The sequence below is a fragment of the Henckelia pumila genome, chromosome 1 (genome assembly GCF_033568475.1).
Source record: "Henckelia pumila isolate YLH828 chromosome 1, ASM3356847v2, whole genome shotgun sequence".
Taxonomy (NCBI): Eukaryota; Viridiplantae; Streptophyta; class Magnoliopsida; order Lamiales; family Gesneriaceae; genus Henckelia; species Henckelia pumila.
The window spans coordinates 31907114-31927425 of record NC_133120.1 but is presented as its reverse complement, the minus strand read 5'-3'; positions in this window follow the sequence as shown (position 1 = coordinate 31927425).

Genomic DNA, 20312 nt, shown 5'->3' with positions numbered 1-20312 from the left:
TATTTGTCCATGCGTTTTTACGAAAAAGACGTATGAAGGTTTTGCAATCGTGACAGTATATGTGGATGATCTAAATATCATAGAAACTCCCGAAGAGCTCACCAAAACTGCCAATTATTTAAAAAGTGAATTTGATATGAAGGATTTGGGAAAGAAAAATTTTTGTCTTGGCTTGCAAATTGAACATTTGCAAGAAGGAATATTTGTTCATCAATCCTCATACGTAGAAAAAATATTAAAACGATTTTACATGGATAAAGCACATCCATTAGCATCACCAATGGTCGTTAGATCACTTGACACTAAGAAAGATCCTTTTCGTCCACTTGTATATGGAGAGAATATCATTGGTCCGGAAGTACCATATCTGAGTGCAATTGGTGCATTATCATATATTGCAAATTGTACCCGGCCAGATATAGCTTTTTCTGTTAACCTTCTAGCAAGATATAGTTCTTCTCAAACCCGAAGACATTGGAATGGTGTAAAACATATATTTCGTTACCTTCGTGGTACAACTGACATGAGATTATTTTATTCGAAAAAATGAAATTTTTCTTTAATAGGATATGCAGATGCAGGCTATCTTTCAGACCCACATAAAGCCAAATCCCAAACGGATTATGTGTTTACACGAGGGGACACCGCTATTTCATGGAAGTCGACAAAGCAAACTTTGACAGCGACATCATCAAATCACTCCGAGATCATTGTAATGCATGAAGCAAGTCGAGAATGTATATGGTTGAGATCTATAACTCAACATATTCAAGAATCATGCGGACTACCAACAACAAAAGATATTCCGACGACTATTTTTGTAGATAATGCTGCTTGCATTGCACAACTAAAGGGAGAGTATATCAAAGGCGATCGAACGAAACACATTTCACCAAAGTTTTTCTACATGCACGAACTTCAACAGAAAGGTGAAATTGATATCCAACAAATCCGTTCAAGTGACAATGTAGCTGATTTATTCACAAAGGCATTACCGCCATCAACATTCAAGAAATTGGTGCAAAAGATAGGGATGCATCAATTAAAAGATATTCGGTGATTGAAATCAGGGGGAGTATCAGTTGTTGTACTCTTTTTCCTTCGTTCAGGTTTTTCCCACTGGGTTTTACTGACAAGGTTTTAACGAGGCAACATTGGACTCTTCATCAATCATCTAAGGGGAAGTGTTATATATAGATGTAATATAGTGATTTGATTGTAATTTTCTTTTTCTACGCTAATCTCTCTACCCTATAAATAGAGGTGTTTAGTCCATATATTATACACTTATCTTTTTCTATTATATTCTCTTTTGTCTTTTATTCTCTCATCTTTCTTCACTAAATTTATAACATAGATGATATTTAAGTAATTGATGTGATTGTAATTTTCCTTCTTTACACTAACCTCTCTACCCTATATATAGAGATGCTTAGTTCATATATCATACACTCATCTTTCTTTATTGTATTTTCTCTTGTCTTTTATTCTCTCATCTTTCTCCACTAAATTTATAATAATAATAATAATAATAATAATAATAATAATAATTTAATGGTAACAATTTTATGTACAATGAATTCCAAAATATTACCCCATTTAGCAGAATCACCTTTTAAAAAGTTTATTCTTATACTTTGATAAAAGTACGACTTTTCTAATTTTATTCAATATAAATCGTTGTTGTGAAAAAGTAAAAATTTACGGTAAAAAGTAAATACTCCAAAACTCAAAATATATCAAACTCTACACTTTATAATATTTTTCTATCAACTCAATTGTATTTTTCATCACAAATGAAGACTTATTTATAGATCCACATTTGAGATTAGTCCAAAAATTAATACATCATCATCTACATCATCACACACTAATTTTCCACATTTTACAACTCAATATTCAACATTCAACATTCAATATTCAATATTCAACATAATAATAATAATATATTTTTCAACACTCCCCCTTGTGATGATGATCGTGATATGATGACTGTCTTCATTATGTGTTTTATACTGCCTCGTTAAAAACCTTACTAGGAAAAACCCAGTGGGATAAAAACCATAGTAAGAAAAAAAGAGTGCAGCCACGTAAACTCCCCCTCATGTTAACATGAGTGATTCTTCACATATTTCGTAGATTTCGCATCCCAATATTATATATATTCTTTCTGAATATTGAAGTAGAAAGTGCCTTTGTGAAGAGATCTGATGAGTTCTCACTTGATTGAATATAACAGATATCAATATCTTTATTCTTCTCAAGCTCTTGAGTGTAGGCAAAGAATTTTGGGGGGATATGTTTGGTTCTGTCACTTTTGATGTATCCTTCTTTAATTTGAGCAATACAAGCAGCATTATCTTCATACAGCGTCACAGGCTTCTTGTCTATTGATAATCCAAAAGAAATTTGGATATGTTGTGTCATTGATTTTAGCCAAACACATTCACGACTTGCTTCATGTAGCGCAATAATCTCAGCGTGATTTGATGAAGTTGTTACGAGTGTTTGCTTCTGTGAACGCCAAGAAATCACGATGCCTCCACGAGTAAATACATATCCGGTTTGGGAATGTGCCTTATGGATTAGATAAATATCCAGCATCAGCATAACCAATGATACTTTGATTTGTGTCTTTTGAGTACAAAAGTCTCAAATCTGTCGTTCCTCGTAGATAACGGAATATATGTTTAATTCCGTTCCAGTGACTCTTTGTTGGATATGAACTGAATCTTGCCAATAAATTTACAGCAAAAGATATATCAGGTCTAGTGCAATTTGCAAGATACATAAGGGCACCAATGGCACTTAGATATGATATGTCTGGACCAAGAATAACTTCATCATCTTCACATAGACGAAATATATCATTTTCTATGTTTAATGATTACAACCATTGGAGTACTTAATGGATTTGATTTATCCATATTAAAACGTTTAAGGATATTTTCTGTATAATTTGACCAGTGAACAAAAATTCCACATTCTTTTTGTTCGATTTGCAAACTCAGACAGTAATTGGTTTTTCCAAGATCCTTCATTTCGAATTCTTCCTTCAAGTACATCATAACTTCTTGAATTTCTTTATTCGTTCCAATGATGTTTAAATCATCAACATATACAGCAATAATTACACATCCGGATGTTGTTTTCTTGATGAAAACACAAGGGCATATTGGATCATTTACATATCCCTTTTCCATCAAATGCTCACTTAGCCGATTATACCACATTTGACCGGATTGCTTTAACCCATATAATGATATTTGCAATTTTACAGAATAAAATTCTCTGGGTTTTGAACTTTGTGCTGCAGGCATCTTAAATCTTTCAGGGATTTTCATGTATATATCACTATCAAGTGATCCGTAGAAGTAAGCTGTAACAACATCCATAAGACACATTTCCAAATTTTCAGACACGGCCAAACTAATAAAATATCGAAAAGTAATTGCATCCATAACAGGAGAATACATTTCTTCATAATCAATTCCAGGCCTTTGAGAAAAATCTTGTGCAACAAGTCTAGCTTTATATCTTGCTATTTCATTTTTTTCATTTCGCTTTCGAATAAAAACCCATTTGTATCCAACAGGTTTTACACCTTTAGGTGTGAGGACTATAGGTCCAAAAACATTGCGTTTATTTAGCAAATCCAATTCAACCTGGATGACATCTTTCCATTTTGCCCAATCATGACGAGTTTTACATTCACCAAAAGTTTTTGGTTCATGATCCTCATTTTCATTTATGATGTCGCATGCCACATTATAAAAAAATATCTCATCAATATCTTCTATATCTTTTCGGTTCCATATTTTTCCATTATTAATATAATTGATAGAGATTTCACAATTCTCGTCAGTTTGTGGTTCTGACAGAACATTTTCATCATCAGGAATTTTTCTGGAACACCATTTTCTATTTTATGATCATCATGTTTCTCTATGCCTTTTTTTTTCGAGGATTTTTATCCTTAGAACCGACTGGCCTTCCACGCTTCAAGCGTTTTATGACATCATGAGTGTCTTCAATTTGTTTCTTTAGAATTTCAATTTGAGCAGGGGCATTTACAGCATGTATATATGATTTTGTTACCCCTTTTGTGTCTGCAAATGCATCTGGCATTTGATTTGCAATTCTTTGCAAGTGCACAATTTGCTGTACATCTTTCTCACATTGTTTGGTCCTTGGATCCAAATATAATAATGTTGGTACATACCATGTGATTTCTTTTTTGATGCGTTTCTTTTCTCCCCCTAACATTGGGAAGATTTCTTCATTAAAATGACAATCAGCAAAGCGTGCTGTAAACACATCGCATGTCTGAGGCTCAAGATATCGAATGATTGATGGGCTATCATAATTGATATAAATACCGATTTTTCTTTGAGAACCCATTTTTTATCGTTGTGGTGGTGCAATAGGCACATACACCATACATCCAAAAATTTTCAGATGAGAAATATTTGGTTCTTTACGAAATGCAAGCTGCAATGGGGAGAATTTATGATATACACTTGGTCTGATGTGAATTAATGCCGCAGCATGTAAAATTGCATGTCCCCATATAGAAATAGGGAGTTTTGTTCTCATAATCATTGGTCTAGCAATCAGTTGTAGACGTTTAATCATTGATTCAGCTAATCCATTCTGTGTATGAACATGAGCAACAGAATGTTCAACAGTAATTCCCATTGACATACAATAGTCATTGAAAGTTTGAGAAGTAAATTCTCCAACATTATCAAGTCTTATTTTCTTGATTCTATAATCGGGAAATTGATTCCGCAATTGTGTTGTTTGAGCCATTAATCTTGCAAATGCCACATTTAGAGTTGACAATAAGCATACATGTGACCATCTTCTAGAGGCATCGATCAATACCATAAAATATCGAAATTGTTCACATGGTGGATGAATTGGCCCACAAATATCACCCTGAATACGTTCAAGAAATATGGGTGATTATGTTTGGATTTTAGCTGGCGATGGTCTTATAATAAGTTTTTCAAGAGAACATTCTTTACATTGAAACTTATTATTCTGAAAGATCTTCTGGTCTTTCAATGGATGACCATGCGTATTTTCAATAATTCTTTGCATAATTATTGAACCAGGATGTCCCAATCGATCATGCCAATTGGTTAAAATTGAAGAACTATTAACCACCATATTTGATTCGATTGGCCTTATATGTGTATAATGCAATCCAATAGGGAGCATTGATAATTTTTCAACCACATATTTTTTTCCTGATTTATATGTGGTAAGACACATATATTTCTGATTTCCATCAGTTATCGTCTCAATATCATACCCATGAGAATATATATCATTAAAACTCAACAAATTTCTTTTTTGATCCTGGTGAATATAAAGCATCATTTATCAAAAAATTTGTACCATTAGGTAACAAAAAATGTGATTTTCCATAACCTTCAATCAAGTCTACAAGACCTGATATTATATTCACCATTGTTTTTGTTGGTTTTAATTCCAAAAAATATCTTTTATCTCGGAGAATGGTGTGCGTTGTACCACTATCGGGTATGCAAACTTCCATGAGTTTATCTTTGCTCATAGCATTTTCCATACTTCAAAAAAATGCAATAAAGAAAATCAAGGATAATATATATATGCAAAATATAGCATGTTTCATAAGAATTCATGAAAATTATAGCATGTTACATTTCAGTCCCACCAATATATTAATCAATGTTCTCGAAATCATTTGAAAAAATCGGCAGCATTGAAATAAGTTGAACCACTTAAATGGTTACTGTTTTCAACAAAATTGGTCTCTTTTTCTTTCCCCTTTATCGATACTTTAAAGAGCTTATATAAGTGCTCAAGGGTACGTGAACAATGTCTTGGAGTGCCACATTTATAACAAACACTCTCATATCCTTTTGAGTGATTTTTATTTTCACTCATATTTTCATGCTGCCTTTTTGGGTGGTTCGTGGCGTTCTTTTGAGATTAGTTATTGAAGTACGTTCATGACCACATCCTCGACCTCGACCAAAATCTAGTTTATGCCTTTGATTTTGTTTTTCATTTTTACTTACGACATTTTCTTCTGGAAATGTCATAGATACATTGGGTCGGGATTGATGATTTCTCATTAACAATTTTTTGTTCTTTTCTAGTGATATCAAGAGTAACGAATTTAAGCTTTGTAAAATTTGACATGGTGGTACTAGAAAAATAACAATGCATTTTATAAGTTAATTTCCATTAATATGACAATACAAAATAATGGATAAACGATGAGTACAAATATGTTTAAAAATAGATGAAAAGTGTGCGGTGGATAATCGCCGGTGAGTACAAGACTCGTGAGCATGATGATCATAATAATTATGAAAAATAGCCTTAGAAATGCCATCATCTTCATGATCTTCGAAAAAACCGAGGAGAAAATATTTTGAGAGAATGAGTGAATTTTGGTGTGATTGAAAATGAGTTTGAGTGAACATATTTATAGGCCAAAAACTAGCCGTTTTGTTACCGTTTGTGACCGTTGGGGGTAAAAAAAAAATCGAGTATGTGTTGAATAAAAATTCGTGATAATCATGTGATGCATATAATGATAATGATAATCATAAATAAATATACGCAATAAAATATATATCATATCACGTTATTATAAGGTCAGTGTCTTAGACAACCTCTTATATAATAACATGAAATTATATATTGATATAGTTAGTATATATACATAATAAATATATATCATATCACGCTATTGTTTAAAAACCTTAGAGGCTTTTATACTTGTCGTATCCCTTACTGGGAGTGTGGGATGTCGTCTTAACATCCTCCCAGGATTTATAACAAGTTTTTTTAAAAACTATTTTTTTTTATCATTTCTGATAATAACATGATATTATATATTAAATATATACACAACAAATAAATAAACAATAAAATAAATATTCTTAATTTTGTTACTTTTTTCTTGTGTTTTGGAGCTTGAAAAAATATGGAGGACTTTTAGAGCTTCGTGCTGATAACGTATTGTGAAAAAAGTAAAAATTTACAGTAAAAAGTAAATACTTCAAAACTCAAAATATATCAAACTCTACAATTTATAATATTTTTCTCTCAACTCAATTGTATTTTTCATCACAAATGAAGACCTATTTATAGATCCACATTTGAGATTAGTCCAAAAATTAATACATCATCATCTACATCATCACACACTAATTTTCCACATTTTACAACTCAATATTCAACATTTAACATTCAATATTTAATATTCAACATAATAAAAATAATAATAATATATTTTTCAACAGTTGTAAATTTGTAGCGTTCCTATAAAATATAAAATAACTCTCAACGACTTGAGGTGCCTCCTGATTTCTTGCACAATTCCCTTTAATAAATTTTTTTTAGAAAAAAGAATAAAGTATAACATTATATATAGCATAGTTTTCATTATTTTGTACCAACTTGGGTCCAAATCATCTCAAATTTCACAATAATATCACCCTTTTCAACTCTATAACATAATTTAATTATTATATGGTCAAATATGGAGCCCTTTATCACTTTTCTTTTTCCTTAAATAAGAACTTCCCTTCCAAAAAAAAAAAAACAAACAAACAAAACTTATGGACACTAAAGAATCTTGAAATCGTACGGAAAAATGTCACGTTTGTGAATTGTGATATCGTGGCATAATTTTGGTCATTAATTCGAAATATTTACTCTTTACTTACTAATATTCTTTTTTATATTTAATTAAATTCAGTGGAAAAAAAATTTAAAAGATTGTGTTTTTTTAAAAAAAATAAGATTAATATTTCATAAAAAAGGATAAATATTCGATATGACATAATAAACAAAGATTCAAAGCACGTAGTGGTCAAGCTTTAATTTATAAACAATCACTCATAATATATAAACTCCTCTCGAACAAATAAAAAAATCAAGTGCAGGAAGAGACGTGTTAGATGTAATAAAATTATTATTTATTTAATCTCAATATTTTTTTTTCAAGCTAAATATCACAAGAAAATAACCTTTTGGGGTTTTTAGAGTAGGGGTGTAAATAAATCATCTCGATTCCTGCTAGAGACTTGCACACTTAATGCGTGTGTTTGTTAATATATATTATTAAATTATAGAACATAAAATATATTTAATAGTTGTTATTATTATTATTATTATTATTATTATTATTATTATTATTTTATTTTTAAAAAAAATCCTCAAACAATTAAACATATGATGGAAATTATTTTTCAAAATCTAAAAATCAATATATTTGATTTTCTAATTTAATTAAAAATTACTTTATTAAGTGGAGGGTAATTTTAGAAATTCACTTAAAAATACCAAATCAATTACTATAAGGGGAAAGTCTCGATAAATCCCCATGAGCAAACTTAAATGATTTCTCAGTCCCTGTGTAAGAGAATTTGTGTTCTAGCTCACTGACAAATGTCTGCAATATGTTTGAGCTCCCTATTTGTGACCAATTGACCAAACTACCCCCAATTTCTTTGATAACCCCACAATACCCTCTACTCTTATTTGAAAAGAAAAGAAAAGAAAAACATAAAGGTAAATAAGAACGATCAGAGTAAGAACGATCGGTAATTTCCCTCCTTTTTCTTTGTAGATCGGATTAATGAACCATCTGTACTTTCCTTCCATCACCTTGGGTTTCTTGTAGATCTGCGTTGACTGAAGAAAACCGCCAATCCTTGTGCTCAGTGCTCATAGTAAGTTTTTTCTAGATTTGAAGGTTTTAATTTCGATTTGAAATATTATAAACCGTGGGCGAACATTAGATTGTCCCAAATTGATGTATTGTGTTCGTGTTTAAAATGCTGAATCGATGGAATTGTTTGAGATTTTGTTATGATTTTAGAGGTTGCGTTTAATTTGTGGCATTGCAATAATTTTATAGATTTGCTTACAATATCTATTTTACACGTCTGTTACTGGGAATCCTGTTCATTTTGTGGAATTTTGTGATAGATTAGCTTGTATTTGTTATTGTTCTTGATTATAATGTTTTAATTCCTAATATAATGGTTTTAGTTTTAAAACGTACTGTAATTGTTCTTGAAGTTGTTATCGTGTAGTATTTGTCTGTGTATAATGTGTTATGAATGAGTGTATCATATTTTGATTTTTGAGTCTGTGTTTATGTAGTTTGAAAATGGAATATGAAAGTGATTAAAGCAATGTTACGTTTTTGGGTTGCTGTAAATAAAAGAAGAAATTTGTCATCTAAATCTTTGGAGGTTGTAGCTTGATGGATGTTTTTGTGAGTCTAGGCAAAAAAATGTGCAGAAATATCTCCGAAATCCATGATTTATGGAATTGTTTGAGATTTTGTCATGATTTTAGAGGTTGCGTTTAATTTGAGGCATTGCGATAATTTTACAAATTTGCTTACAATATCCATTTTATATGTCTGTTACTGGGAATTCAGATCATTTTATGGAATTTTGTGATAGATTAGCTGGTATTTCTCATTGTTCTTTATTGTAATGTTTTAATTTCTAATATAATGGTATTAGTTTTAAATCCTACTGTAATTGTTATTGAATTTGTTATTGTGTGCCTGGTTTTTGTAGCTTGAAAATCTCAATCTTTAGTGGTTGTAGCTTGATGGATATTTTTATGAGTCTAGGCAAAAAATATGCATAAATATCTCCGGAATCCATGATTCTTCACTACGTAGCTCCATTGCATAAGATGCTTGTGTCTTTGAACGATGATGATGATGTTCTTAATATGATTCATCTTCATATGTGTGTAAATCTTACGACAATTGAATTGAGGGCAGAGAAAAAAACCGAACACCTCGACAAATTGAATTATGGGAGGTAATATATTACATTTATTTATTATTAAACACAATTTCGTACTTCTGTTTTGATAATATTTTAGTACCATGTTTAAGAAATTAAAAACGAAGGGTTAAATATTGTAGATTGGTTCTTACACATTATCAATTCGTTATTTATTTGAAACAAATACAAATCTGGCAGATATTTTATATTTGTTCTTGTAGTTCTTGTTCTTTTTCATATTATTAATTGTATATTAAACTGGTAAGGGTTGATGAGGAAGACACGCAGTCGAGGAGTGATAACGAGGTTGAAAAGGCCCTTTGCTCCAATACCATAGATGTCTGGGTTAATTGCATTCGTGGTGCAGTACAAACATTCGAGGGTGCTGCTGAATTTAGGAAATGTTTGAAAAACTATTCTGTTGCTATCAGACGTTCATTTTTGTATGTTAAAAATGACAGTGAGAAGGTTATTGTCATTTGTACTGAGAAGAGCTGTGAATGGAGAATTTATGGTTTGAAACATAAATCAGACAATATTTTTGGCATCAAAAAATGTATGTTGAAGCATAGTTGTGGTGAGAACAATCTACGTAGTAGAGGGCATCCTAGAGCTGATGCGTATTGGATAGCGAATGTTGTGAAAGAAAAATTGAGAGGAGAGCCCTCTTATCGTCCTTGTACAATGCAGCAGGACTTGCAAAGAGAATTTGGGGTAGAGTTAGAATACCGCAAAGTTTGTAAGGGTAAAGAGTTGGTGATGCATGATATTCATGGCACAGATGAAGGATGCTATGATAAATTACGATGGTACTGTAGAGTGCTGTTAAAAAGACTAATCTCGGTAGTATTGTTGAGTGTGAGATTGATCCTTTGACCAAAAAATTCAGAAGGTTGTTCATTTGTTTTCATGCATGTGCTGTTGGTTTTGTTAGTGATTGTATGCCATTGATTTTTTTGGATGGTACTCATATAAAGAATAAGTATAAAGGATGTATCTTAGTTGCTGTGTCAAAAGATGCAAACGATGATCTTTTCACAATTGCCTATGCCGTAGTAGATGCTGAGAATGATGTGAACTGGGATTGGTTTTGTTATCATTTTAGAAGTGTGCTCCTTTCCCATCAATGCATTCCATTCGACGAGTTCACATTTTTTTCAGACAGACATCCTAGTATTATCAAGGCAGTGAATCAAATATTTCTTGAGAGTGGCCATGCTTATTGTTTGAGACATTTAGTGGATAATTTTTTGAAACAGGTAAATTCTAAATCACGTATCCTTGACCAATTGTAATGTAAAATTTTCATACTATTTTATTATTTTAAGCTGAATGTAAATTGTTTTTTTTCATTTTAGGTGTTGAGAAGTTATCCCAGACATAACGAAAAACATTGGTCTTCGGTATTCAAGAAAGCTGCGTATGCTCCGTCCTTCCAAGAATATGAACAACATATAAAAGTATATTCGAGTCAATGCCACTTGCTAGAGGGTTTATTCTAAATTCTAATCCACAGAGTTGGGCGAATTCGTTGTTTGTTGGTAACAGATGAGGTGTTATAAATAATAATATTTCCGAGTATTGGAATAGTTGGGTTTGGCCAGCTCGTCATCTGCCTATTGTTGGTATGGTGGATCACATATGCGTGCAGATAATGAGCATGATGCACCGACGGCGTGAATCAACTTTATCCATGAATAAGGAATTAAGTACAAGAAAAGAAAAGTCTGTTTCAAGCGTATATATCGAATCAAGAACATTAAGAGTGCATCGTTCGTGTAATTGGAAGTTTGAGGTTGTTGATGGTGAAAAGTCATTTGTCGTGGATTTAGCGGATAGAACTTGTTCATGTAGAGCTTGGCAGATCAATAAGCTTCCATGCAAGCACGCCTGCTCTGCCATTGAGTCAAAATCGCTGTCATTATATGATTTTTGTGACAGGTATTTCAAAATCGAGATGTATCGTGCGGCTTACAAAGGAATTATTAACTCAATCCCAACCTTTGACACGAGTGAGGCATGTGTTGATGAATCCGAAATAATCCAAGCTCCTTGTGTGCGTAGTCAGCCCGGTCGTAGGAAGACGAAGAGGATACCGTCGCAAGTTAATACACGTGTGTCAACATGTGGTCGTTGTCATACGAGAGGACACAACAGAAGTAGTTGCAAAGAACCTATATAGTAGCTGTAATTGCTTCAAAAATTTGTGTTTCCATTTTTTTGTTATTAGTAAAATTTTGTAACAGACTTTATTAAAAAATTAATCTACTTTGCGATACACATATGCAGGAGAAAGCGATTATTGGAAGGGGGTTCGAGCATGGAATTGCCCTCGAGACGACATACACGTTCAAGCGGAAGCATTGCTGGATTGAACTTGGTTTGAGGCATTTGTGGAACCAACAGTTGTGATATTTGAACTTGATATGTGGTTGTAGTTTACTCTAGGCATTTTGTGTTGTCTTATGTTCTTCCAAAACCAACTGCTTTTGTGGTAAACAATTATGCCACTAGTGTACTCTAGGCATTTTGTGTTGTCTTATGTTCTTCCGAAACCAACTGCTTTTGTGGTAAACAATTATGCCACCCATTTGACTACTATGTAATGTTCGAATTTGAGAAATGCTCTTTTTCTTGAATGTTTCAGTGAAATATGTTTTTCCAGTTACGAAATAATCAAATTAGTCGTTCTTTTTAAATTTTAAAATGGAAGATACTAATTGCTATGTAGTTCGTACAACTTGTATTTAATTTGGAATAAAACTAAATAAATCTAGAACTTATTGTCTGATTATTACAATAAACAGAGCTAGAAGTAAAATTAGCGCAAGAACAAAACACGTGCAACCAAAAAAACAACATATTTCTATGATATGGTCGGGCCCGGGTGTTCTAGTAGACTGGTTGTCTAGAACATCAGAGGACGAATGCTTCTTCTTCTTGTAGTTGAACTGTTCTGTTGAATCATGGATGGACGATGATGCAGATTGTTGATTCATTGAATATGCGCAGCTCTCTCTATCTTGCTTACTTGGGTCTGGTTTGAAATTTGATGATTTTTGAAGAAATTCACCGTGATAATCATCGTACCAAAAAAAAACGATTTTTATGTTGCAGCTCACGAGGGTAAATATAATACAGCTCTCCTGGGCGGGTCGAACGTGGTCCCTCTCTTCGTAAAATCATTTCTCCGAAACCACATAAACATTGTGGTGCAATCTTCATTTCCATTGTGCTCGATCTTGAAGAATGAAATTTTTTTTTGAAAAGCAAAACCCTAACCAAACGAGAAAGAAGAAGTGAATGGATAAAGTGTACCGACAGAGCTTAATAATGAGGGGTAGGTGAGAGTCAAAGTCTTTTTTTATTATTTTTTTTTATTGTGAGGGTCAAAAGAGTAATTTCAATACATGTGACATGTCATCTTGTTCCGTAAATCAAATAGATAATTTTGCATAATTTAAGGATTGTTCCATATATGTAACATTTTGAGCCGATACACCTTAGTCATCTTAGTGCATTTGCAAACGATAAATATCAAGTTCACAATGACATGTCATCTTGTGCCTTAAATCGAACAGATTATTCTGAATATGTCTCGGGTTATTCCAAATATCTGCAGTGTATTATATGATTTTGGGGCATGCCTTTTTGTTCCTCAAATCGAAAAGATTATTCTTTATAAGGCTAAGATTGTTCCTAATACATGAAATTTTGCTCCAAAGGCACTTTCACTAAGAGAGTGTGATCCACATAGCCCACAATGTTTGTCCTAAAATTGGAACACATTGTTTTTAATTTAATAATATTTATCCCATCCATGCGTACTAGTTGTGTTCGATCCCTCACTGACTTGTTCTTAAAGATGTGTGGAATTATAGCAAATGTTAGTCCTTAAAGATGAGAAAACATCATATTAAACAAGTTATGAGTTTGGATTTTGGAAAATATACCCTTACTATATACATTGAGTATCAATGGACATCCCCAAATGGTGCTGTCATTGGTTCATGATCAATGTCTTTCTCCTACATCTTAGACAATGTAGAGCACAATACATTACTAGACAAACACTTGGATGATGGTTCTACCAAACTTTAAGGATTGAAAACTCCTATTCACTTGTGTCATGCAGTGTATTACATAATTTTGGTGCATGTTAACATGGGCATGCCTTTTTGTTCCTCAAATCAAAAAGATTATTCTTTATAAGGCTAAGATTGTTCCTAATACAGGAAATTTTGCTCCAAAGGAACTTTCACTAGGAGAGTGTGATCCACATGGCCCATAATGTTTGTCCTATAATTGGAACACATTGTTCTGGATTTAATAATATTTATTCCATCCATGCGTACTAGTTGTGCTCGATCCCTCACTGACTTGTTCTTAAATATGTGTGAAATTATAGCAAATTTTAGTCCTTAAAGACGAGAAAACATCATATTAAACAATTTATGAGTTTGTATTTTGGACAATATACCCCTACTATATACATTGGATGTCAATGGACATCCCCAAATGGTGCTCTCATTGGTTCATGATCATTGTCTTTCTCCTACACCTTAGACAATGTAGAGCACAATACATTACTAGACAAACTCTTGGAACAACTTGGTTCTTATCAATCTCTAAGGATTGAAAACTCCTCTCCACTTGTGTCATGCAGTGTATTATATGATTTTGGTGCATGTTAACATGGGAATGCTTTTTTGTTCTTCAAATCGAAAAGATTATTCTTTATAAGGCTAAGATTGTTCCTAATACATGAAATTTTGCTCCAAAGGCACTTTTACTAGGAGAGTGTGATCCACATGACCCACAATGTTTGTCCTACAATTGGAACACATTGTTCAGGATTTAATAATATTTATTCCATCCATGCGTACTAGTTGTGCTCGATCCCTCACTGACTTGTTCTTAAAGATGTGTGGAATTATAGCAAATTTTAGTCCTTAAAGACGAGAAATATCATATTAAACAAGTTATGAGTTTGTATTTTGGACAATATACCCCTACTATATACATTGGGTGTCAATGGACATTCCCAAATGGTGCTCTCATTGGATCATGGTCAATGTCTTTCTCCTACACCTTAGACAATGTAGAGCACAATACATTACTAGACAAACACTTGGAACAAATTGGTTCCTATCAATCTCTAAGGATTGAAAAATCCTCTCCACTTGTGTCATGCAGTGTATTATATAATTTTGGTGCATGTTAACATGGGCATGCCTTATTGTTCCTCAAATCAAAAAGATTATTCTTTATAAGGCTAAGATTGTTCCTAATACATGAAATTTTGCTCCAAAGGCACTTTCACTAGGAGAGTGTGATCCACATGGCTCACAATGTTTGTCCTACAATTGGAACACATTGTTCTCGATTTAATAATATTTATCACATCCATGCGTACTATTTGTTCCAATGAAATGTCATATTGTGCCTTAAATCGAACAAATTATTCTGAATATGTCTTGGGTTGTTCCAAATATCTGACATTTAGACCCGATATCAATTTCACTAAGAGAGACTGATCTCAATGACCCAAATGATAGTCCTCAAATTTGGGACAAATTGTGCTCGATTAAATCTAATGTGTCCTATTACCGAGTACTAGTTGTGCCTGAACTCACTGACCATATTCTATATGATTAGTGGTATTGAAGTACATGATTCTGAGTTATTTACCATTCGTTCTTAATTTTTCTAAATCTATTATACTTTCATCCTAAATTGAATTTTACAAAATATGAGTTTAATCGAACTTGTTTCATCTCAAATAGAGTTTTACAAAATAATTTAAACATACTTACGTATTATATCTCCATAAACCATAAAAGCATAGAAAGATTATACATGTTAATCAAAGTTGTTTTTCAGCATTTCCCTTTTGTGACATAAAATACTTGCAGCTACTCTTGCACGGTAGGTGTCCATCTTCACAGTCTTTTGATATGTCTACATTTCATCTGAGTCACGGGCTAGACACTCTACCCACATACATGCATAAACACCACAGTCAAGTGTTTCGCCTTGATGACGCATACGCTCCCTCAACCATCAGAGTCGGGTATGATGAAATTTGAATGATGACGAACCCAACCAACCAAAAAACGTGCCTTCAAAGATAAATATTATCAAAATACATTTATACAATTCACATAACATGACACAACGAAGACTCTCCAAAGTTCTACATGCCCCTAGGCTGAACGAATCGGGAATTGAATTCCACATTTTGAATATCCCTTCCTTTGCGTGAAATACTAGCAGAAACCAATGCACTCTGCTATTGATTGGAAAAATGAGGTATTTGCATCTCTTAAACAAATCACCATTCATTTTCTGCAAAAATAACTTCGAGGCAGAAGAGAGTCGCGAAAAAAAAGGAGCCGTAATCATTATTTTGAACCTTCATTTTTTTCCAAATTTTTTGAGGTGCTCAAACAATTCTGCCTGCAAACAAAAGAACAAGAAAATTGAAAAACTAACTCAAGTGTATAGTATATCAAACGTAAAACATTTAAATTTTACTAACCTGCACCAAAGTGTCCATGCAAAATATTTCATTTCCATTGTCCACACTGTATTTTTCCATCACGCGCATTTGAACATTTATAATCTCATGACTAACAAGCTTACCAAACAAGAAATCATAGAAAACGGACCCTGGTAAATGGACAATTTCGTCTTGCCAAACATCAACACTACAAGAAAATATGAATTATTTTGTACTAAAAAAAGATCCCAAAAAAAAGATTAAAAAAATACACGATCTTTCAGATAGAAAGTCATATGCTATGTCATCACTCGAAAGATATTTTGTCAGCAACTTTTTCTCATCGTCAGTGGCTTCTTCATGTCCACAGAAATCTGTTCTACCTTGATATTCACCAGTCCAAGCCTTACTCAAGTCGTTATCAGGTAGCTCCTCAACATCAATTACTTTATTTGCCTACGCTAGAATACACAAAGATGGTAAAAAACAATAAAGATTTCCAAGAATTAAAATATAGGACTTCAATATCAAATAATCAAGGTTAAAGTAGGTTCCTATCAAAGTCACACCTTTTTTCTGCCCTTCCTCTTTGGCGTGGTACTGGGTGGAGTCACGAACATTGACGATTTTCTTTTCTTTACCCGATCACCCCTCGTTCTGACATTATCGACAATAGAAGATTGGAAATTAATGACTTTCTCAACCTTCTCAGAATTATCTTCAGTCTCGTCTAGCCCACCACTTTTGTCTGAAGTATCCTCATCAATACGCCTTTCAACCACATTGGTTGAAATATCACCCGCAGAAACATTATTCTCTTTAACCACTTCTGTTACAATATTATCCAACAACTTATCAATCTCATTCAGATCTTCACTACTACCGTCACATGATCCGTTAAGAGAATTCTCTCCATCGGCTTTGCTTTTTTCCATTTCCATGTCACCACTTTCTTCATTTTTATCCCTCTCAAGCTCAGCACCAACAAAACCTTTTTCATCCCCCAAGTCATCAACACCTATACTTTCTTTCATCTCAAATTCGACACAAGCCACACCCTTTCCCTTATCCAATCCGTCAGCACATACATCTTCACCCTTCTTAAATTCACAAATATCTGGAATTTTGGTCTCAACCAATTTCTGAACAACCTCACCTTCTGCATTCACATTTTCAGATAAACCAACACTTTTACTCGTAACCATTTGGTCATTATCTGCCCTTTTTTCCTTCAACGAGTAATCAACAGAATTATGGATAGGCACATCAAAAAAATCAAAAAAAATTACCACCTTGGTCATGTCTCAAAATCAACTCTTCTTCTTCAATTGTCTTATCGGCCCCATCAACACCGTCATCAGAACTCGGATCATTGTCAACTACAACATCCTTTTCTTTGCGATTTCGAGCAACTTCCTTCTCTAACACTACATTTTCTTTCACATCAAACATCTTCCTCTTCGCTCTAACTCTTTCACGTTTCAACTGTGCACAAATGCGTTTCAACATTTTTATCTCAGCAATTTGTTTCTTCACTGTTTTGTCGAGTTCAAAATTATCTGGACTGCCTCCTTGTTCCTTCAAAACCGGCAGCACCAACTACAATAATAAACAAATTAATACAAAATGATTTTTTATTTCTAAAAATATCAAATAAAGGATGCTACTAGAATTACCTTGTTGTCCAATAACATTTCCTCCTCTGGAAAGGGTTATATTGACAAAACCTGATCCAAAAATAAATATATATATTAATGCTCCTACATTCAAAATAGGATAAGTAATATGAAAGATACCTTGGTTGAAGATATGGAATCGAAAACCGATTCAGCTTTGACAGCATCCAAATGGATCTTGCTTTTTCCAAAATGAAACAAACGAGAAAAGATATGAATACCACGTGGTACACCTAATGATGACACTCTCTCGTAAAACCAAGTCTAAGCCAAAAATTATATATTTAAACAAATTCAAAAAATTAATATGATAATAACTGATAGAACTTAATACTCACCATCAATCCAACAATGCAACCATCCAAGTAAAGTTTGCTTCCTTGCAGGGGCGGATCCAGAAGTCCATGTTCGGGGGGGCCGCGTTCGCATATAAAGAGAAAAGTCATATATTTTGTAAAAGATATTTTTGATATATAGCAAAATTTATCGTTGTACATATCAGAATTTGTTGTCTTTTTATATTTTATAATTATTTTTTTTCATCTATAAGTCTATAACAAAAAAAACATGTTAAGCGAGAGCCACTATCTTAATTCACAAATATGTTTTATTCTATATATTATCAAAATATTAACAATAAAAAGTAATATGTAATCTCTCGTTCAATGAATTAAACTTTTATTGTATTTTTTTATTTTGCAAGCACAACTGTACAAGTGGACGCGACGTTGTTTTTTGTCTAAGTTGATGAGTAAGTTTTCTCATTAGAACAAAACTATTTCAACTTAAAAGTAATTTATAAGATTCAAAATCAAGACGGTAGGTATAAGAAAATAAAACACATCATAGACAAAACAAAAATATAACGAAATAGATTAAAATAGTTACGAAATAAAATGAAAAAAACATAACCAAATTTGATGTTAATAAAATTCAAAAAAATTACCAAACTTTGGTTTAAAAACAATAAGATTATCAGCTACCAAAAAATTCTAAAATCTCAAACCTAAAAATCACTTCAAATTATTAAAAAAAACGAGTAAGCTGTGTATTGAAGCTGAATTAAAAAAAAAATTTAAGAAATTAAAAAATATACAGTCTTTTAATTTTTTAAATAAATGATGATAAATTTTAAATAATAAAAAATAAAAATTTGTACTATAGTTTAAAATAAAAAGTGCCAAGTTTTAAAAAAAAAATGGTGACCGCGTTTTTAATTAAAGGTGCTAAAGTAATAACATATAATAAAAATAAAAATTGAAAGGTAGTGAGCGCGTGAAATCAAAACTGAACTTCTCATCCTAAGCGGTGATTAAGTTTGGAAAGCCAACCACTAGGCCAAATGCCAACAGTTAATTCAATATCGGGCCAAATAATATATATACAAAAATGTAAAAAATACATGCTATATACTATTCAAAAATTTTCGGGCGCCCTACAGTAAATCCGCCCCTGCTTCCTTGATTATCTAATTCTCGGTAAAGAAACCGAAACGCAACATCTCTCCAAACAAACTTAAAAAATGTGCTCAGATCACCCATATAAGGAAAAATAAAACCAGGAGTAATATAATTACCGGTGGAGAATATTACACAATTGAATACAAACAAAATAAACATCCGAACAAAATCATCAATGTCAGCTTCGACATTACTACTCGCAAGTGAAAAAAGTTTCTTTTTTATAACAATCCTGTGAGTGTTGTTTATTTTTCCTCCGAAGTGTCGAGACAGGAAGCTTGATTCAAGCTTGAGGTCCAAATCAACTTGTTGACCTCTCTGATGCAAACCAAGCACGATGGAGAAGTCTCTTGACGTGAAAGGAATGAAAATATCACCACCAACAATAAAAGAGCACGAAGGGCTATCAAATCTTTTAAAGAGATAGTCTACTCTGCCACTACTCACAAGAAGAACTGACATGTCTATCCATTTATCAACTGGAGTATCCTTTATCCTACTGAGTTGTTTGTTCCCTACAATCGGCTTCAACTCTTCCATGATTTTTTTTACAATAAGCAGGGGAACATCGTGTAAATATTATCTTTCCACTATTCATCAACTCAACATCATCATTTATTTCCTCTTTATCGGCCATTTCTAATATTTAAAAATTTGTACAAAATATTATCATTATCAAATCAAATAATAAAATATGGAATGGTCAAGAACAACCCAATCATATTTGGGAACAATTTACAATATATTTCCAAAAACTGGTCATTTGTCGAATTAGCTATATAAAACTATACAATATAAATTCACAACAACAAAACCGTCAAATTTCATAACAAAATGTCATTCATTGACA